This window comes from Rhinatrema bivittatum, chromosome 3 (assembly GCF_901001135.1).
Source record: "Rhinatrema bivittatum chromosome 3, aRhiBiv1.1, whole genome shotgun sequence".
Taxonomy (NCBI): Eukaryota; Metazoa; Chordata; class Amphibia; order Gymnophiona; family Rhinatrematidae; genus Rhinatrema; species Rhinatrema bivittatum.
Window position 1 is genome coordinate 318523222 of NC_042617.1, and position 22966 is coordinate 318546187.

Genomic DNA, 22966 nt, shown 5'->3' on the forward strand with positions numbered 1-22966 from the left:
AGCAGCAGTTACAATCCTAAACAGAAGGGGAGGGGGTGACCTGCATGGAGCAGCAGTTACAACCCTAAACAGAAGGTGAGGGGGTAACCTGCATGGAGCAGCAGTTACAACCCTAAACAGAAGGGGAGGGGGTAACCTGCATGGAGCAACAGTTACAATCCTAAACAGAAGGTGAGGGGGTAACCTGCATGGAGCGGCAGTTACAATCCTAAACAGAAGGGGAGGGGGTAACCTGCATGGAGCAGCAGTTACAACCCTAAACAGAAGGGGAGGGGGTAACCTGCATGGAGCAACAGTTACAACCCTAAACAGAAGGGGAGGGGGTAACCTGCATGGAGCAACAGTTACAGCCCTAAACAGAAGGGGAGGGGGTAACCCTCAACACCTGCCTTCAGTTGTTATGCTCCAAATATCTGGAAGAAGGTAGTGCTACCTGTATGGCTCGAGCCATGTTATCTCACTTTCAGGAGAAAAGCTATGGTACGCCTCTTTCCCACACCTTCCCTTAGAGTCCACTCGGTGGCGACACGCAGTCTTTCAGACCTTTCTGCCTGAACTGTCAAGTAAGAACTGTAACTTAATATACACCCCTGGACTCTCAGTACTAAGCACTTTAAATTGAATTTAGTTGTGACTGAATGACCTTGCACCATTTTTCTGTAATTTGTTGAGTTAAAAACTTGATTGTAACCCAGCTTCAGACCACTCATGGAGGAAAGCGGGATATTAAGAGGTCCATATTCAATAGGCTGGGTAGTGGACGTTATCTGGCTAAAGTTAGGCAGATAACTTGTCCTGTATATTCAGCGGGATAAAGGTCAGGCTGAATATATTGGTATTAAGTTATTCGATTACTTATAGCTGGATATCTTAACAATGTATAACTGGCTAAGTCTGAGTGTACCCTTTTAGGTTGTTAAGTTATCCAGCTTTGTGTGCTACTTATCAGGATATCTTCAAGTAAGTAAATAGCACTGGGAAAGTCAATTAAATAAAAAAGTTACCTGATCCCCCCCCCCCCCCACACACACACACACACTCCACCACCAAATTTCACTGCTACGTCTTGCACAGCCTGTCTTAAATCTCAGAAATGATCCAAGGTCCGCTGCTGACTTTCCCCCAACCCAAGTCCCTTCCCCGGATTGAGATTAACTGCTGCCACCAGGCACGCCCAACCTCCATACCATCTGAATAAGCTTCCCTCATCCCCCACAACCCAAGAGATCCAAAGTTACCCGTGCCTGGGGATCTCCAGTGCAGCTTCTTCAATGCCGAGATGGAAACAAACGGTGCACACGGTTCATGCATCCAGTGCGGAGCCAGCGGCAAGTTCACAACGAAGCAGGTTTGGATTTACAGGCCGGAGTCCAGTGGGAACTGCCCTGCCGTGCTCTTAAACCTAGCACAAGTGGAAATTAGACGCAGTCCTCCTGCCCCCAGAGGATTTTGCCCTGGTGGTGAAGCTGAGAAGCCCTGGCTGGAGTATGGCGTGGTATTGTCCTCCTTCCGAGGGCCTAAACCCAAGCTGCGGAGCAGGACGCGCCAGGAGGTGAAGGAACTCTACTCAAGAAAGGTTAACTCGCACTGAAGTGTGTCCCAAGGTATCCTTCCCGGTGTCACGTCCGGGGAAAGCAGCATGGAAAGATGGCAATGGGGCTGCAGAAGAAAGAGATCCATGACCTCCCTGGGGTGTGAGCGGGGGTCAAGGGAAAAGTGCTGTCCTGGAATGAGGGCGATTGTGGATTTGTGTGTCCACAGGATAAGAATTTTGATATGGATATGCCTGAAGAGCAGAAACACCCAGTCCTCCCGTAGGGGTGAAGGAGAGAAACGGCAGTGAAGAGAAAATGGCAGGAGTTGAGTGGCACCTTAGAGACTTAAGTCATTTATTAAAGCATGAGCTTTTGAGGACAGATGCAGTGAAGAGGGGTAGCAAGGTGACCCTCAAAGTCAGCAGCGATGCTATATATTCACTCTTAGGAAGCCCATGATTTTTCAGCAGTTAAATGTAAATAAATATCTCATGCATATACATACGTTTTGAAGCTGGCTGGTTATACCAGGGAATAAAATTGCCGTTTGATATTATGAGGACAAGTTTAAAAGTGTTGCTCATGCAAAAATGCAACACGGGTTCAGTACGCACCTATATACCCATAGGCATGTGAAAAATAAGAAAGCAGAAGATGGGCAGGGCATGGGCGGAGCATGGGCGCTCCAGAGCGGGGCCAACAGTTACACACATAAGTCCATATTTTAAAACTGGAGGCCGCAGCGCACGTCGACTTGTTCTCCATGTAACTTCACTGCTGCTCCAGATGAGAAGCAAGTCTGTAGATCTCGAGCTGAAGGGCTTACAGGGCAGAGTGAGGGGACTGGGTTAACGGGGGGGCGTGTAGGATGAAGAACCAGAGGGGCCTGGAAGACCTCGATATTAACTGGGCAAGCTGGTGGACTCACTGGAAAAAAGAATTAAAGGGGCACAGGATAAGCACTGTGGATATCTACAGGCTAGAGCAGTGGTCCCCCAACCCTGTCCTGGGGGCCCACCAGCCAGTCGGGTTTTCAGGATATCCACAATGAATATGCATGAGAGAAGATTTGCATGTTATGGAGGCAGTGCATGCAAATTTTCTCTCATGCATATTCATTGTGGATATCCTGAAAACCCGACTGGCTGGTGGGCCCCCAGGACAGGGTTGGGGACCACTGTTGTAGAGGACGGAAATGAGATAAGCATGCAGGGGCACGGCGGCTACTGCCCTTACCCGAAGGCATGGAGATTACTGCCCTTAACCAATAAGCTATGAGGCTTTTAATGTGACTGCAACATTGCCCCCTGCTTAGACGGCAGGGGGAAGAGAGGAATTGGATTCAGACAACCGAGGGCCCTAACGTCTGTGGTCTGGGATACTGATACGCAGATATAAGGGGAAATCACAGGACTGTTTCTATGGCCAAGTCCTAAAGGAAACAAAGAAAGCGTGCCTGGGGGTAACTTGCTGGTGTGGCGGTTACTACCCTGAACCAAGAAGCCTTCATGCTTTTGATGCAATTCCAACATTTGTTTCGGCTTCAGTGGCAGGGGGATTGGATCTAGACAGCAACCAACGAGGGCCTCAACTTTTACAGTCTGGGGAACTGATGCTCATGGGGGTAACCTGCACAGAGCAGCAGTTACTACCCTTAACAGAAGGCATGGGATTACGACCCTTAACCAATAAGCCTTGATGCTTTTGATGCAACTGCAACATCGCTCTCTGCTTCAAAGGAGGAGGAGAAATTTGGATTCAGGGACAACCAACACGAGCCATGACTTTTTAACAGTCTGGGGTACTGATGCACAAGACATTAAGGAAAAAAACACAGGACTGCTTCTACGGCCAAGCCAGTAAGCAAAGCCTTGTCAAGGAAAACTGATTGATACATGGGGGTAACCTGCACAGCACGGCAGATGCTACCATGGGAAGCTTGCTGGGCAGATTAGATGGACCATCGGTCCTTTCTGCCGTCGTTTCTGTGTTTATGTTTATGTTTTAAAATCTGCCTAGGAATGCGGGCAAAAGCCAGCAAAGTCCTAGAAAAGATACACAACATATGTTTTCTCGAGCAGTTGCTTAAGATTAGGCGCATACTTACATTTAGTTTCTGTATTTTAAAATATGCGCGCACGATTTAAAACTGCACATATCGGCTCACAGCCGATATGTTCATTGTAAACCGGTACGATAAGACCTGGTCTTGAGCATAGGTATATTAAAAGAATTTAAATAAATAAATAAAATGTGCAGTTCTGGATAAACATGCACTTGTTTTAAAATGAGCCTGTATGTATGTGAGGATGCTGGCTGCAGTGTGGTCCTCCTGCCAGCAGGGGCGCTCTGGGGGCTATGTTCCATGCTGCCTCATGCCTGTGGCTTGGAGGTCCTGCTGGCAGCCATGTTGGCAATTACTCAGCACTTCCCCTCCCATTTTAAGCCTGACAGGCCCTCAGTCAGCACTCTGCCTCAGCTGAGTCCCTCTGCTCCTAGTTCTGGCCCTCCGTTGTTCCACTTGGGCATTTGGTCTTCTTGCTCTGTGTATTCAGGTTGCTTGTTCTTGTCTTATTATATTCTGCTTGGCTTGAGGCCTTAGTCTGTTGCTTCCTATTTCCTTAGTGTTTGTGTCTCCTTGGCTTGTGGGCTCCTTGTTCTCTTATATGTTGTTCCTGCAGTTAGCCGTGCTCCCAGGGCCATCTCTAGGCTAACTAGTGCCCTGTGTGAAAACTGAAATTAGCCATCACCACCACCACCAAAAACACAAGGGCTCTCAAGGCCAGCTCTAGGGCAATGGCGCCCTGGGTGAAAATCATCAATGGTTCCTCCTCCCCTGCAACTGATCCCTGCTCTTCGGGGAAGAGGGTAAGGTAGGCAGAGTGGGAGGGCGGAGGGAAAAGGGTGAACAACCCCCCCACCCACCACCACCACCATCTCATATTGACATGAATTAGCAGCAGTGGACACGCTTTCTCTCTCCCCCTGACCTCAGCACTCTCCCCACTACTCCAATGATGGCCTTAGAGATATAGGACTGCACATTCTCTACATACAGAAATGCTGCATCTTCAGAAAAAAAAGGAATTTTTTAAATTTTCTATCAATCACATACCCTGGATTGTAACCGTCTCTTTTTAGTCAGTAAGGAGGTCCAGACAACTGATCCGTAAAGATAGACTTTTATTGCCAGCAAGATGCAGCTAAGACAAAGGCTCAGTACAACTGCATGCCACGCCCCCTTAGGAGCAAACTTTTATGCACTTTACAACTCTTATCTTTCACACATGCGTTCTGGTTTTTGCTGAACAAACATTTCACAAATTGCTGAACAAGCATTAGCTAGCGTGGTCCTCTAGTAGGTGTAGCTTAAGATCAGACTATTGTTTCGTCATTTAATTGACGTGTTAGACATTTTACATTGTCATTCGTATTAATACAATACAAAGTATTATTCCAAAATGGAGTTACGTTATGTTACGCTAAAAATTAGTATGTCACTGCGTCACTACGCATTACGTATCATTTGCGTTGCAAATATTAGTATGTTCAAGATGGCTGTGCGTTTCACTGCTGGCATGATTAGTCGGAAGATGTTCAGTTGCTCTTTCGTACTTCAGGGGGGGTCCCGAAATTGAACCTCTTCATTCCCCCCTTTGATACTTCAACTTTGAAGAGAAGGCAGAAGTATCACTTTATATCTGAAGAGGAACTGAAACGACAATGAGAGTTAATACCAGTGACATTGAATGTGAGCCCTAATATGTTGTTAGGTCGTTGGTTTCTTCACGGGTTTGAGACGGGTGGACCATATTGGTGTCACCCCCCTTTGTAGCCCGACTTACCCCAACAACACGTTGGCTCCATTATGGCAATGCTTAGTGGTTAGAGTTTTTCAGACTTATAAGTTAGTAGTTAAGTACTCTTTATCAGAATCAGTATCTGAATCATTGGTAGTGTCGTAGTCAGAAGAATCAGATGAAGGAAATGTGGAGACAGACACATACTTATTAATCATCATGACGTGAGCAGCTGCTCGCCGATCAGCAATATGTTCAATCATGGATCGGAGATGCCTAAAAATAAGAGGGAGACAAATAGGAAACAGAATGCATGTAAAAACAAGAAGTATCAGAGGAAAGAGGAGTTCTTTAAGGCCAGGAATGGAAGTGAGCCAGTTGGGCAAAGACCCTGTCCAGTCAAGGATTCCAGTCCACGTCTGCACTGGTACATGGGCCAGGCGAATCATTCGATCAGTGATCTCCTCAATGATTTTACTCTTGTCATCTACCTGTAAACAACAGTTAGAAAGATTAAATTTGCCACATACACCACCTTCCTGGGCTAGGAGGTAGTCTAAAGCCAATCGGTTTTGGTAGACAGCTGTTAGAATTTTAGTGTTTTGCTTGGCTAAGATGTTGAGAGCCAAGGCAGAATCATTTGTCAGGAGTTCCAGTACAGCTTGGAGTCTTATAATTCGATTGAGCATATAGATAGGTGTTCTATATCCATAAGAACCATCCTCAGCCCAGGTGGCCGGACCATAGTATTGTACAATTCGTTCAGGAGGCCACTCTTGATCTTTCCAATCTCCTATGGATACTTTAGGAGTGCTGCGACGTTTGTTGGGTCTCATGGGACTGTATACTGGAACTCCTAAGGTTTCTCCAGCAGTAATGGGAAGTAGGAAGAAGCTTGGCCGAATTGTAGCCAAGAAGCAAGTTCCATACCAGTTTGTTGGTAACTGTTCATAAGCTCTTCGTCCACATACATAATAATAACCATCTGGAGCATTGAAAACGGTAGTAGCAACACCTGCAGCTGTCCATGTCTTGTTCAAAGTCGAGTCAGTCCAGATGGGAGTTGGCATGGTAGAATTTTCAGTCTGCCACCATGTCTGGGTGGTAAGGTTGGCAGTAAGAACTCCTGTGCATGGAGAATTTCCAACAGGCACGGTATAGATGCGTGAATGTTGTCGAGAGATACATAGTCTGCCAATAACATCAGTCTGTAGTGCCCACTCATATGGATGAGATTTACGGTTATAGGTTACAGTGGTATTCAAGGTGTTAAGATCGGATTGGAAGGTTTCCTTGGCTTCCCATGGCCATTGCTCTCCTGTATCTGTTCCTCCACATACAAAACAGTTCTTGACTTCGAGAGAGAGAGCTATGTTTTCCGCCAAATTGACAAACAGGTTTTTTACTTGTTGAGAAATTGTATGTTTCTTTAATCCCTCAGTGGCATGAGATATTTCATCGAAAAAGGATTGATAACCCACCACAGTAGTCTGGTGAATAATTGGACGAGGTTTGTCTTTTCGCTGAGTGATGGTAATGTAGGTCATGGGGTCTTTTCCAGTTCCGTCGATACCAAATCCCCAAGTATCTTGCCAAGGGATTCCTTCGCTTCTTAGAGGCCATTGTATCGATACTGTATTACCATTTACTGCAGTTAATCGTCCTATCCCGTGGCAGCCATGGTAACCTCCACCGGTGTAATCACAAACTAGAGCCCATCCTGACAATGTCAGGTCCCCTCCGCATGGCAGCCATCTGGATGGATTAGCTACCCGGTTGTATGGGCAGAGGTATTTGTGATTGTAGACATAGGAATTTCTCCAGGCTTGAGACCCACAGTGAAGTGCATTTGGGTGTTTATCAATGGCTTCGCAGGCATCGAACGTTATTGTGACAATCGTTTCACTTCCCATAAGAACCTTAGTGGAGTTGATGTAGTACAAGATGCCTTTTCCTTCTGGGACAATACTTGATGTGTAGCTCTTTGGTAGACCTACAGTGAGGGTGATGTTGTAGTACTTAGGAGTGGTTGGGGTATGACATATGACTTTGCCAGTTTCTAAACATCGATGGAAGGACTGATAGCCTTGAGTAGTATTCAGGGCGCAAGCAGGTAGTGTGGCACAGGAAGTTGGTGGTTGAGATTGGTGGATGATTGTTGAGACAACTTGAAATCCAGTTTGAGTGGTAGTACGAATTAGCTTGATACATTCAGTGCAATTCTTGCTCAAGGACAGGAAAACAGAGGTAGTCGGGTTACAGAAGAATATTAAGTGAATGCAGAAGATGGATGCAACGTAGATCTTGGAAGTCGTAATCTGTGACATTGCTTTATGACGTAGATGGTTGCATTCATAAGTAATGGATTCTGAAAGGAAGGAAAGAAATGGACACATTAATATTCAGTTGTAGTTACTGATACTTTTTTACTCAGGACTAGCACTGGGCCTGCCGCGGGTGAATCTTAATTTGTGGTCTCCAATCCTGGAAACCTGCCAGTTGGCTGAAGCTGGTTTGAGACGTGTCCAATGAATCCATGAAGAACATCCAAAAACTTTGACAGCTGTTGGAGTAGTTAGCAATACAGTGTACGGCCCTTTCCATCGGGGCTGGAGGGAATCAGACTCATCCCAGTCTTTTATCCACACCGAATTTCCTATCTGGTATGGATGAATCGGGTTTAGCAGGACCAATGGTTCAGTGTCACAGGTGTATTTTTGAATCGCAATAACTGTGTTATATAGTCCTTTGAGTTGGTTACTGAGAGACATTTCCCCTTGTATTTGCAGCGATTCAGGAAAAGATGGAAGAGGTGGAGGCCTTGCGTACATCATTTCATACGGAGTTAACCCCGACTTCCGTGGGGTACATCGGACGTGTAGTAGAGCTAATGGCAGGATGTCTGGCCATTTAGTCTTTGTTTCCTGACACAATTTAGCGAGCTGATTTTTTAGTGTCCTGTTAGCTCGTTCAACTGCTCCACTACTTTGAGGTCTCCAGGCGCAGTGCAGGTGCCATTGGATGCCCAGAATTTGACTTAGACGTCGCGTGACTTCACTGGTGAAGGCTGGTCCATTATCTGAATTTATCTGTCGAGGTAATCCGTATCGTGGTAAAATTTTGTGGAGAAGCAATGTTACTACTTCCTTGGCAGTCTCAGTTCGAGTGGGTATGGCTTCGATCCATCCGGTATAAGTACAGACAGCTACCAGCATTGCTTTGTATCTTTTTGAAGCAGTCATGTGGGTGAAGTCGATTTGGCAAACTTGAAACGGAGTTGTTCCTCGCAATATATGTCCAGGGGCTGGACCAGGTCCATTTCTGGGATTGTTCCTTGCACAGGTAACACATTGATTAACAGCATATTTAGTTAGTTGAAAGAGTCTATTAATGTAGTAAGTTTTTGCCAACAGTGTTGCTAATGCATCTCGGCCGAGATGGGTTTTATTATGGGCTTCCCTGACAACAGTCCATGCCAGGGCGTCGGGTATCCATACCCTATCTTCTTGTACAATCCACCACCCATCCTGCTGATGAAATTGTTCGGTTTGTGCCCAATCATTTTCTTCCGCTGAATAAATGGGGGTTTCATTCGTGAACTGTAGAAGTGGGCAAGTGGGAGTTGATGTATGTGGTGATTGCACACGTGCTGCTTCTTTCGCAGTCTTATCTGCCCATTGGTTTCCTTTGGCAATGGGATCAGTTCTCCCTGTATGGGCTTTACAATGCATGACAGCTACCTTCTTTGGTGCCCATACAGAGTCTAGCAATTGATGTATCTCCGATGCATTAGCTATTTGTTTCCCTTCCGCAGTTAGGAATCCTCGTTCCTTGTATAAAGCTCCATGCACTTGGATTGTAAGGAAAGCGTATTTTGAATCAGTATAAATATTTACAGTTTCTCCTTCTGCCAACTGCAGAGCCCTTGTGAGCGCAATTAGTTCAGCTTTTTGCGCTGATGTCCCTGGGGGCAGGGGTTCAGCTTCAACAATGTCGTCTTCGGAGACTACAGCATACCCAGCGACCCTGACTCCATTTATAACCTGGCTGCTTCCATCAGTGAATAAAGTCCATGCTCCTTGCCAGGGTTGGTCGCGTAAGTCGGGTCGGCTGGAATGTACTGTTGCCATAATTTCCCCACATTCATGAGAAACTGGAGTGGGGATTGGGAGTAGAGTTGCAGGATTCAAGTTTTTACTGTCCTGTATTTGAATCTCTGGAGTTTCACATAATAACGCTTGGTACTTTACAAGACGTGAATTTGTCATCCATTTTGGCCCATGGGTCTCTAGCAGTCCTTGGATAGTATGAGGAGTTGTTACTTGTAAAATCTGTCCAAATGTTAGCTTAACTGCTTCGGGTATCAGTAGACATGCAGCAGCAATGCTTCGGAGGCATCCCGGCCATCCTTTTGACACATTGTCCATTCCTTTTGACAGATATGCAACAGGTCGTTCCCATGAGCCTAAGGTTTGAGTCAATACCCCTATGGCCATGCCTTTTTTCTCGTCGACGAATAGATGGAATGGTTTCATCACATCTGGCAACCCCAAGGCAGGTGGTTCAATTAAGGCTTCTTTTAGTTGTCGTAAGCTTGCCAGTTCGTTTCCTTCCCATTGGAAGGGTTGAGATTCTGCCTCTTTACCCCGCAGCTTGTCGTACAGGGGTTGAGCAATAACTGCATAGTTAGCAATCCACAGCCTACAGTATCCTGCAGCTCCCAGGAACGCCCGGAGCTCTTTCTTACAAGTGGGTACAGGTTGATCTCTTATAGAACTGGTGCGAGAAATCCCCAGACATCGGGTTCCTCCACGTATTTGGAAGCCTAAATACTCTACTTCCAATTCACAGATTTGCGCTTTCTTTTTACTTGCACGATACCCTTTTGAGTACAACGTCTTTAGCAGCTGAAGAGTGGATACCGCACATTCGAGGTACGTCTCTCGAAACAACAGAAGATCATCCACGTATTGTATGACTGGCCCATACTTTACTTGATACATCTTTAAATCGTTTGCCAGTTGCTCACCGAACAGCGTAGGTGAGTGCCTATACCCTTGAGGCAACCTAGTCCATGTGTACTGCTGCTTTACTCCAGTATCTGCATTTTCCCATGTGAAAGCAAAAATCTTTTGACATTCCTCCGCCACCGGGACGGAGAAGAAGGCATCTTTGAGATCAATGACACTGTACCACTTTGATGCAGGAGAGACTTGAGCCAGGATTGAGTACGGATTTGGCACGAGGGCTACTAGATCTGCTACTTGACTATTCACTTTTCTTAAGTCTTGTACTGGTCGATAGTCATTTGATCCAGGCTTCTTTACTGGCAACAGAGGGGTGTTCCAAGCAGATCGGATTCGCCGGAGAATGCCCAAATCATACAATCTTTGCAGGTGTATCTGAATTCCTTGTCTGGCCATATAAGGAATGGGGTATTGAGATTGATTTATCACCTGTGCATTCTGTTTCATCTCGATCCAAATAGGGGTAGCGTTGATGGCTATTCCTCCTGGATTTTGTTCAGCCCATACTTTAGGTATACTGTCCATTAGCTGTCTGCGCTTTTCGTTGAGGACGGTGTTTTCTCCATATCGGTGCGTAGTGGTATGTTTGACTATGGGGAGATGTAATCTCCATTCTTCTTGGAGTGGACAGATGAGAGAGACTGGGTTATCAGCGAAGGATGCTCTTATTTCTCCTGTCGATTCGAATTGTAAGTTGGCTCTTAACTTACAAAGAAGGTCTCTCCCTATGAGGGGAACTGGGCATCCCGGGACGTAGAGAAACTGATGAGATACTAATTGTCCTCCCACCCGGACTTGTCGTTTCTGAAGAAAGGGAGCGATAAGTGGCTTTCCAGAGGCCCCTACAATAGAAATGTTTTTCGAAGTGGGTGTGGTAATAGCGGTAGTCATGACTGATCTTTGTGCCCCGGTATCTAACAATCCCTTAAATGTCTCAGTTCCTACTTTAATTTCTACTAAGGGATCGAATGGAAGAATTCCCTTCTCTAGTCATGCTTCACTGCTGTCTTCGCTAGAGGTTTCTCCGACAGTCATCTGCCATTCAGCTTCCTTTGGTTTGGACGGAGTATATCCTTCCTGCTTCATTTGCAGGGACTCTGGGCATTCAGACTTCCAGTGTCCTTCTTGTCTACAGAATGCACATTGATTGGCTCCCAACGGCACCCTTCCCCCCCTAAACGATCCTCCTCTGCTAGCTCGTCCTCTGGGCGGTCCCCTCGAGGGTGACCTGCCCCTTCCTCTCGGCCCAGGATATCCCTGATAGTGCCTAGCCGAGTTTCCGAAATTCGTTTCTTCCAGCGCTGCAGCTAACAAACTAACACTTTCTCTTAACTTTCTACTTTCTTTCTTTTCTTTCTTGTCTCCGTCCGGCTCTCGGTTTACATAAACTCTGTCAGCCATGGCTTTTAAGTGGCTAATAGTCATTCCCTCAAATCCTTCTGATTTCTGTAGCTTCCGGCGGATATCGGGACAGGATTGTCCGACAAAGCTCATTACTATGACGGACTGACTTTTGGGGTCCTCTGGGTCGAACGGACTGTATTGCCGATATGCATCCATCAATCTCTCCAAAAAGATTCCAGGAGTTTCGTCTTTTCCTTGCACCACGTCGCGGATCTTTCCCATATTCATGACTTTCTGCTTTCCTTTCTTTAAAGCTCCGAGAAAGGCGACTTGGTATGCAGCAATGCTGGCTCGCCCTGCAGCCGTCTGGAAATCCCAGTTGGGATCGGCGACAGGGGCATGCTCTCTCACTACTTCATCTGGATTACCGTCTGACCCGGCTCCCAGCCGAGCTGCTTCTTCCATGTTTAATTGTATTTGTCGGCGTTCTTCGGTGGTAAAAAGGATGGAGGCGAGGTGCCGAATGTCAGCCCAGTTGGGGTTATGGGCTGCAAAAATTCCTCGTAAAAAATCTAGCATCTGATCTGGATTATCAGCGTAAGAGGGGCCGAGCTGTTTCCAGTTAAAAAGATCGCTGGAAGTGAAAGGTATGTAAGTAAACAACTTTATAGTTTGCGTAGTATTATACTCGTTTTCTTCAGTAGGGACCACGGGAACTACGGTGGTTGTTTCTCTAATTGGTAGTTGTAAACTTGCGGCTTGGGTTTTACTGCGAGTGCCGCCGGATACGGACGACTCGCCGCCGTCCTCAACTTTTGCCGCCGCCGCTTCCGCTTCAAGCCGTACTTCGGGAATCGGCATTATTTCATGATCAACTTGGGCAGCGGCGGGAGCTGGGGGATCTGGTGGCGCATTATACGATTGAGGGCAGCTAGGGGCATAGGGTGGCGGCAGAAGATCTTCTGCGTCAGGCAGTACTGCAGGCGGCAGGGGTTTAACTTTTTTTTCTTGAGTCCGTGTGTTCCCTTGCACTACAAACATGGCCGCCGCAGATGACGCATGGTCCTTTATTCCTAAGATGGCCGCCCTTCCCTTTCTTTTCCGGTTTGAGGACTTCCGGTCACCCATTTTGTTTACTTGCGCCACCATTACGAGGGCGGCTCCCTCCACTAACTTCTTTGCCCACTTCGGAGGATTCTCGATAACTGCAATCCAAGCAGTTATGTATGGCTTATCCTCAGGGCAACCCGGATTTTCTTCTTTCTCAACTATTTTCAAGACCCTTGTGGCCGTTTGGAAATTGAAAGTTCCTTCCGGAGGCCAATTTACACACAAACCGGGCCACCTATGGGTGCATCGCTGAACCATTCCGGGCTTAGTACATTTACGTTTATCGAACACTTCACTATAGTGTTCTGTCATAACTTTTAGTGGAGTTGAATAGCCCCCTCCCATTAGGATAGAATTCACAGACAAAGGAGGGAAGGGAAGACGGATAGGTAAGGGGTCCGTACCCGTCAGACACAAAAGGGTCACAATCGCCTCGACTAGGACGCGGTCAGCCCGGCCTAGAACTGCGAGGCCATTCACTCTCTTTCACACAACAAGAAACCTATTCCCACTATCGTACGCGTTACTTCTTTTTCCTCTTTTTATGCGCGTGGTTTTCGGAATGCAATTCCTACCAAACCACCGCTTGGGGTGTGATCAAAGCCCCCTCGGTCCCCTCACGGATGGACCGGTTATTTGCTACTCTTTTAGCTATTCTTCTTTTTTTTCCATCATTCCCATAATACTCGCCTGCAGGATTCTTCCGATCGTCACGAAAGCCTTCTTTCCAGATCACCAGCCCAGAGGTCTCAGAAGAATTTCTGTGGAACGGTCCCCTCAGAAACCCGATCGCTGAACTCAGCGGTGGCCACTCACCAGGTGCGTCTGGGGGATCGCTCCGCCACCAAACTACCGGACCAACTGGGGGGCTAAAATAGCGTCCCCGGCACCTCCTGGCTGAGGCTCGCCAAATGTAACCGTCTCTTTTTAGTCAGTAAGGAGGTCCAGACAACTGATCCGTAAAGATAGACTTTTATTGCCAGCAAGATGCAGCTAAGACAAAGGCTCAGTACAACTGCATGCCACGCCCCCTTAGGAGCAAACTTTTATGCACTTTACAACTCTTATCTTTCACACATGCGTTCTGGTTTTTGCTGAACAAACATTTCACAAATTGCTGAACAAGCATTAGCTAGCGTGGTCCTCTAGTAGGTGTAGCTTAAGATCAGACTATTGTTTCGTCATTTAATTGACGTGTTAGACATTTTACATTGTCATTCGTATTAATACAATACAAAGTATTATTCCAAAATGGAGTTACGTTATGTTACGCTAAAAATTAGTATGTCACTGCGTCACTACGCATTACGTATCATTTGCGTTGCAAATATTAGTATGTTCAAGATGGCTGTGCGTTTCACTGCTGGCATGATTAGTCGGAAGATGTTCAGTTGCTCTTTCGTACTTCAGGGGGGGTCCCGAAATTGAACCTCTTCAGGATCACACATCACCAGCAGAACTGAGCCAAAAAATCTCCAATACTAATTTCAAATTTTGTCTAAATAACCAAGAAATAGAGCACATCCCTAGACAATGCATAGTGTGGCCTGACATTAACTGCATCTGGCAACTTGAATATAAGATATTACAAGAAGAAGTCCTAAGGGACCTATTTGAAATAAAGAAAGCCTTGGCCAGTTCTACCCACCCAGCAAAACTATTTTTACAGTCATTTGACAGCACTGAATCAACAATTTAAGAAAAAGATCTTATTCAGATGGTATTTAAGACCTGAGAGACTACACAAAATATACCCACAGGTGTCACTTAACTGTTGGAGTCAAATACAGAATAAAGAGATCATAAAGCATAATTAGAAATCTGCAGACAAAATCTGACTGGGAACCACAGCAAGTCAGACACTATGCAGAGCAACAATAATGGAAAAACAGAAGCATTACCATTGCTCATAAAATATCAAACAATAAAATCAAGAAATATAAATCAGGAATCATAATCATAAAACCATACTATTAAAAAGAATAAATATTTCAAAACATCTGATGAATACAACATCCAATAATTTAAATCATGTTATACATTTCCCAAAACACCAATAAAATATTTCAAAACAGCAAAAACATCAAACAGCACCTAATAATTAAAACTAAGGTTTTAAATATTCCCTGCTCTCCATACCTGGGATCTTTTGATTTCCAGTCACCTTTAGGTTGTCATGGATTGGAGGAGGCAGCTACACAAGCCTTATCCTCTCTTACACACACACACACAGACACTTTCATTCTCTCACATGCAGGCTCTTACACCCACACACAGGCTCTTACACACACACACACACACACACACACACATTATGTGTGTGTATGTGACAAATACACATACATGCTGTTTCTGTCTCACACCCTCTCTCTTACACACATATCCACACATATACACAATACATGTATGTCTGTGTGAGCCTATGTGCATATGTGTGTGTGTGTGAGAGAGAGCTTGTGTGTGATACATAGGATCACACACACACAGGCTCTCTCACACTCCCTCTCTCATTCACACAGCCATGCTCTCACACACACACTCCCTCTCTCTCCTTCACACACCCACACATTATGTGTGAGAGAGCCTACGTGTGTGTACATGCATGTGAGAGCCTATGTGTAACACATAGGTACTCATAAACATACAACACATGTGCAGGCTCTGTCCTTCATACATACACATGTTTTGTCTCGCCCACACACATAGGCTCTGTCTCTCGCACACACTCAGACTCACAGACATGCAAGCTCTGTCTCACACACAGACACACAGACATACACACATATGCAGAATCTGTCTCACACAAAAACACATATATACACACATGTAGACTCTGTCTCTCTCACACATACACGCAGGCTTTCCCTCTCTCACACAGACACACATATTCACACATGCAGATACTGTCTGTCATAGACACACACACACACACAGGCTCTGTCTCTATCATACAAACACATACAGGCTCTATCTCACACATGAGGGCTCTATCTCACATACACACACACATGTGCAGGCACTGTCTCTCACACACACACACACATGCTGTCTCCCACACACCTGCAAGTACTGTCTCTCTCACACACACGCAGGCAGGCTTTGTCTCTCACACATACATATATGCTCTCTCTCACACATGTACATGTACACAGGCTCAGTCTCACTCACACATGCATGCAAGCTCTGTCTCTCACAGACAATCATGCAAGCAAGCTCTGTTTCACACACATGCAGGCTGTCTCACACAAACACACAAGCACAGGCAGGCAGTCACACATGCAGGCAGGCTCTGTCTCTTTCACACACACACACACATACATACACATGTTGCAGGTCTGTCTCTCTCACACACGCGCGCACACACACACGCACACAAACTCACAAGTGTATGTACACGCAGGCTGAGGGCCTTCCTTTCTCCATTGGCCTCTTCATCAGCCACCAGCTAGATGGGCTCCACTAGCAGCCACAGGGTCCTTTGTTCTTTCTGCTGGCCTCCTTCCTTCAGCAGGATGTGCTCTGCTGGTGGTTGTCAGGTTGCGGCCCAGGTCCTTTTACTTTTTTTTTTAAGTGAGTAGTAAGTAGTAGCGGGAATTGTGTTTAATCAACATTATCTCCTGTTGCCATGGGGGTTGATCTCATGGCAATTACTGTAAGATCAGCCCCATGGCTGCAAGAGATGATGTTCCCTTAAACACAACTCCTGCTGCCAGCTTGGGGTGGTGGGAAGTGGATGGAAGCCAGTGATCACTCGGGGGATGGCTGCATCTAATCCAATCTATAAAATTTGCCCCCTATAGCGTCACTCCCTTAGACTCAGAGTCCTGTGCGGTTGCACGGGTCGCACACCGCTCTGCCTGCTCCCGTGGGTGTCCTTTTGCCTTTGTACTATCCAAGTCATGTCGGCCACCAGATCGCAAGGGTTCAACCCGAGAAGGAGGTGGCTGTTACAGGTGAAGACTCCCCCTGCCCTGTCCCTGAATACAGCCAGTCCGCCACTCCTGTCCTGGGGGTTACCCTTTTACCGGCCAGAGTGGTCCTAACAGTGTGTCAGTGTCCATCTTTGAGCCTGCATATGTCATGGATGTGGTCTGAGATCATGGAGTGGAGGGTGGGGTTGCCCTCCCTGCCTTAACAGAGTTGTGTTGTGGTGGGCTGCCTCCATCAGGTCAACTAGAGGAACCCACACAGAAGATGGGAGACATGACCCTTAAACAATAGGGAATTCACACACACACACACACCCCCCCCCCATCATTTTATGTACCTCAAAAGGGTATGTTTATTGAATCAAAATGTATGTTTATTGATGTCCATCATGAACACTGGAATGGTGAGCTTTAAATTATCTATATAAATAAAAATGTAAGCGTTTGTTTGTTCAAAATCTTAAATCTCCGAAAGTTCTTCACCGATTGCTTTCAAATTTTGACACAACGTTGCATTCCAATACGCGCGTGTTTTTATATCCCTAGATCATATATATGTCACACCCTTGACAGGTAAAAACATGCTTTTTGGGAAAAACAGCACCATCTATCTAGATAAATGAAGCTTGACCGAGGTGCCGCAAATGCGCAGTAGGGAGCAGCTCTACTGCGCATGCGCGGGCGGGAGAGCACGTTGGTCACAGCGGAGCCAAGATGGAGCTGGGAGGAGCAGCGGCGGCGAGATCGGGTGTAGCAGCGGCCGTATGGGAGTGTCGGGCGGCCGAGCTACAATAGCTGGGAGGAGTGACAGCGGCAATATTGGGAGGAAATGCAGCGGCAGGAAGGAGCAGCTGAGGTTCGCGACAGGGAGGGATCCCCAGAGACCTCCCGTCTCCGTGAGCGGGCCGCGCTGAACAGCACAAGAGGGAGAGGGAAGGGGGTGTGGATGAACTGGGAGGGTATTGAGAGAGGGAGGGGATGAGAGAGTGAGGGAATGGGATTGAGAGAGGATGGGGAGTGACTGAGGGAAGGGGAGGGAGAATGAGAGGGGAGGTGAGAGTGAGGGAAGGGGAGGGAGAATGAGGGGGAGGTGAGAGTGAAGGGAGGGGAGGAAGTGGGAGGGAGAATGAGGGGGGAGGGAGAATGAGGGGGAGGTGAGAGTGAGGGGAGGGAGAATGAGGGGGTGGTGAGAGTGAGGGGAGGGAGAATGAGGGGAGAGGTGAATGTGAGGGAAGGGAGTTTGAGTGGGGGCAGAGGAGGGAAGGGAGGGTGAGTGACCAAGGGGGAGGAGGATGAGTGACTGAAGTGAATGAGCAAGGGGAAGGTGGAGTGAGGGAAAAGAACCAGACTGAGTCACAGCAACGCGTGGCCAGGTACAGCTAATTGTAAATAAATGTCTTGCATGTAGCTGTGGAGTTTGTTTGTATACAGGTGCTAGGTTATAGTGTATATTTTGCAATTGTACTGTCTTGGATATAAATTTATTAAATTATATTCACTCTCCAGAATCCAAAACCAATGTGTGTGAGTGTGTGAGTATGAGTGTTTCGTGTTTGTGTGTGTGAGAGTTTAGTGTGTATGTGTGTGTGTGTGAGAGTTTCATGTGTGTGTGTGTGTGTGTGCATGGTGGCAGGAAGGATGAAAGGCTTGTGCACTTAATGGTCAGCACAGCTATTTACATACTCACCAAATAAATGTGTGTCTATCTTCTGTAGTTCCCACGTTTGCATGATGATGTTTTCTGTGATGTAATGACAGTCCAGATGGGACTGGGGCATCCCAGCCCTGAATTTGCTCCTGTTTATGCATTTATCTGAGATTCATAACCTGCCTCTTCCTCGGCCAGAGTTGAGGGTAACCTCAGTGGTGGAGGAAGTCTTCTCCCCTCTGATGTGGACGTCCCTTGGGGCCCCCACGTCAGCAGCTCCCCTTCCGGAACTAGTTTCATTGTGGTTGTCTGTTACATGATGTTTCTGAATATTCTGGTGCCTTTCGCTTTCCCACGGTGCTTGGCTTGAGCTCTGGCTGAGAAACGAGCCTCCCTAAATGCCGTGGAAGCCGCAGGATTGTGGCCTGAGAGGAATATCACTTAGAAACTGGCGCCCTACATTGGCCCCCAGCTGCCCCTCTCATTTTGGAGTGCGACTCCCTGTTTTACTTGCTGTAAATCTGGATAAAGTCTGTCTGCCTGCCTGCACAGGCCCAAGCCCAGGCTGCGCTCCATACTGTGCGCTCAGAGCAGAATCTATATATATGAGCAATACGAGTGATTTTATCCATCGCCTGTACCTAGTAATTTCATGCTGGCAGCCTTCCTAGCCTACTGACTTCCAAACGAGGCTGATTTTGTTATGATCGGTGAAGTGGACCCTTAGTCCAACGATGACTGATTAGGCCACCGTCGGTAGGCGAGGCCGGTCCTCGGAGTTGCAGGTAGAAACAATGAAGATCTGGATGCAGGCGCCCCCTGCAGGTCGTGTAATCCAGATGCTGGCGCCTCCAGCAGGTCGAGGAGCAAACCCCGAGGATCTCTTAAGGAAGTACAGTCCAATATTCAAGAGCCAGAGGTGTCCACAGCCAGGCCAAGGGTCGAAAGCCAGAAGGGTTCACAGCCAGTCCAGGTGTCAAGAGCCAGAGGTATCCGCAGCCAGTCCAAGGGTCGAAAGCCAGAAGGGTTAACAGCCAGTCCAGGGGTCAAGAGCCAGAGGTATCCGCAGCCAGTCCAAGGATCGAAAGCCAGAAGGGTTAACAGCCAGTCCAGGGGTCAAGAGCCAGAGAAGGTACGTTGCCAAGCCAGGGATCGAGGAACCAGAAGTAACGTTAGCCGGACCAGGAATCAGCGCAGACAGACGAACAGGAATCAGGAACCAAGCAACTCAGGAGCCAAGAAGTCAAGGCAAGGTCTGAGGGCACAGACCTTGCTTAAATAGTCCCAGCCAATCAGGAAGCCGCAGGAAGACGCTGACTCACATCCTGTGAGTATTCCTTTAAGGCAGAGCCAGAGCCGCCCGCGCGGCCCTAGCAGCAGGTCAGGGGGCGGAGCCAAGCCGCGCGGAGAAGACGCCGCGGCCATGTTGGGGAAGCTGCTGCTGACGAACCCCGTCAGCGTCGACGCTCCGTTCGGCCCCTGGGGACAGCGGTAGGTCCCGGTCGCGGCAAGCCGCGGCCGGTATTCATAACAGTACCCCCTCCTTTAGGCCTCCCCCTAGAAGGACTGGGCTTCTCCGGGTGGTCGGCGTGAAAAGCACGGAGAAGATCCTTGTCCAGAACATTAGCAGCAGGTTCCCAGGAGTTCTCCTCCGGCCCAAATCCGTCCCATGCCAGAAGGTACTCCCATCGGCGGCCACGTCTCCGAACATTGAGGACTTCCCGGACTTGATACGTCGCGTCGGGCTCCAGCTGGACGCGGGAGGACACAGGAACCTTCCGAGAAGGCCAGCTGAGGAGCAGCGGTTTCAACAGGGAGACATGAAATCTGTTGTGGATGCGAAGAGAAGGAGGTAAGCGGAGCTGGTAAGTGACGGGCCCAACTTGCTTAGTCACAGGAAAAGGACCGAGATACCGAGGTGCCAAGCGCATAGAAGGAACCTTCAAACGAATATGTCTGGTGCTAAGCCACACCTTATCGCCAGGACCAAAGTGAGGAGCCGGTCTCCGATGCCGATCCGCAAAGTCCTTAGCCTTCCGTGCAGCAGAGCAGAGCATGTGGCGAGTGCGGACCCATAGGCGTCGGAACTGGGAGGCGGTGAGCTGAGCCGCCGGGGAGGGTACCGCCAGGGGCAGAGGCACCGGCGGCGTGGGTTGATAGCCAAAAACAACTTGAAAAGGAGAGGATCCAGTGGAGGAGCAGGAATGGAAGTTATGGGAAAACTCCGCCCACGGCAACAAGGCGGCCCAGTCATCCTGGCGGGCATTGACATACGACCGTAGAAACTGCTTGAGAGAGCGATTGGTACGCTCAACCTGGCCATTGGCTTGAGGATGGAAGGCGGTGGTGAAATCCAGCGCGATACGAAATTTGGCACACAGACTCCGCCAATAACGAGCGGTGAATTGGGGACCGCGATCGGAGGCAATGTGCAGAGGTAGGCCATGAAGGCGGAAGATATGAGACATAAACAGCTGAGCCAGACGAGGAGCAGAGGGGAGGGCGGGCAGGGGTGTGAAATGAGCCATCTTAGAGAACCTATCAATCACCACCCAGATAACCGTGTGTCCATCAGAAGCAGGCAGGTCAACCACAAAGTCGGTGGAGAGATGAGTCCAAGGTTTGGTTGGTACTGGTAGCGGTTGTAGTTGTCCCCACGGCTTCCCCACATGACTTTTATGCTGGGCACAAACGGGACAGGAATCTACATATGCTCGAATGTCTTTGCACATCCCCGGCCACCAGTAAAAGCGTCGAAGGAGGTCCTGTGTTCTCTTACGGCCCGGATGTCCAGCAAATTGGGAATCATGACCCCATTTCAGTACCCGGTTGCGGAGTCTGCTGGGAACCACGGTTTTCCCCATTGGAACCGAAAAGGTAGCTGCAAGAACAATACGGGCCGGGTCGATGATATGCTGTAGGACGTCCTCTCCATCCTCACAGATGAAAGACCGGGATAGCGCGTCCGCCTTGATATTCTTGCTTGCAGGTCGATACCGGAGTTCAAAATCAAAGCGAGAAAAAAAAAGTGCCCAGCGAGCTTGTCGCGGGTTAAGACGTTGGGCTTGTTGTAGGTAAGTCAGATTCTTATGGTCCGTAAAGATAGTGGTTCTGTGCTGGGCCCCCTCCAGCCATTGTCGCCATTCTTCCAAAGCAAGTTTAATGGCTAGTAATTCTTTGTCGCCAATAGCATAGTTGCGCTCCGCAGAAGAGAATTTTCTAGAAAAATACGAGCAGGGATGAGACGTACCTTTGGCATCTGTCTGGCTTAAAACTGCTCCGACTCCCTCGGTGGAGGCATCGACTTCAACTGTAAATGAGCGACTTGGGTCAGGATGGCGAAGACAGGGTTGCCGTAAGAAGGAATCCTTAAGAGCCTGAAAAGCGTCTACTGCTGCAGTGGGCCAATTAGTGATATTAGCTCCTTTACGTGTGAGTGCAGTGAGTGGTGCAGATAATTGTGAAAAGTTCTTAATAAAATGACGGTAGTAATTGGCAAAACCAAGAAATCTCTGCAAGGCTTTAAGCCCCTTCGGTTGAGCCCAGTCCTGTATGCTTTTTATTTTTGTAGGGTCCATTTGGAAACCTCGGTTAGAAATAATGTAACCCAGGAACGGCAAAGACTTAGTTTCAAATGTACATTTTTCCAGTTTAGCATACAACTGATGGTCCCGGAGTCTTTGTAATACTTGCAGCACGTGTTGACGATGAGTAGGTAAGTCCTTGGAGAAAATCAAAATATCATCAAGATATACCACCACGCAAGTATGTAACAGGTCTCTGAAAATTTCATTAATAAAATTTTGAAAAACTGCAGGAGCATTAGTTAACCCAAACGGCATTACCAAATATTCATAATGTCCGTCTCTGGTGTTGAACGCGGTTTTCCATTCATCCCCTTCTAGTATTCGAACCAAATTGTACGCACCACGGAGATCCAGTTTGGAAAAAACTTGAGCTCCTTGCAGACGGTCAAATAATTCCGCAATGAGAGGCAAGGGATACCGATCTTTAATAGTAATAGCATTGAGACCCCTATAATCGATGCAAGGGCGTAAAGTCCCGTCTTTTTTTTCCACAAAGAAAAAACCAGCCCCCGCAGGCGAGGTGGATCGTCGAATAAATCCTTTTTGCAGATTGTCCTGAATATATTCAGTCATAGCTCGAGTTTCGGCAACAGACAGAGGATAGACGCGCCCACGCGGTGGGGTGGAACCAGGCACCAACTTGATTGCGCAGTCGAACGTCCGGTGAGGAGGCAAGGTATCGGCTGCCTTTTTAGAGAATACATCTGCAAATTGTTTATATGGAGGGGGCAGTTCCCCCAGAGTCGAGGCACAGATATAGTTGGAAGCGGAACTAGGGTCCTTCAAACAAGTCCCGGGACATTCAGGGCCCCATTGTGTTAGTCGTAAGGAAGTCCAATCAAATTGGGGATTGTGGCGTTGTAACCAAGGTATGCCTAATACCACAGGATGGATAGCTCTCTCCAAGACATAGAACGTGATTTGTTCAGAATGGTCCGGTGCAATGAAACAATCCATAGGCTCTGTTTGATGCGTAATCCTGCCGG

General features: G+C 47.6%; 1 protein-coding gene across 3 annotated transcripts in view; it reads left to right on the forward strand.

The window, feature by feature from the left end:
* Positions 1-22966, forward strand: part of LAMA4 (laminin subunit alpha 4) — a 222748-nt gene that overhangs the window by 11990 nt on the left and 187792 nt on the right. The gene's annotated exons all lie outside the window — the stretch shown is intronic.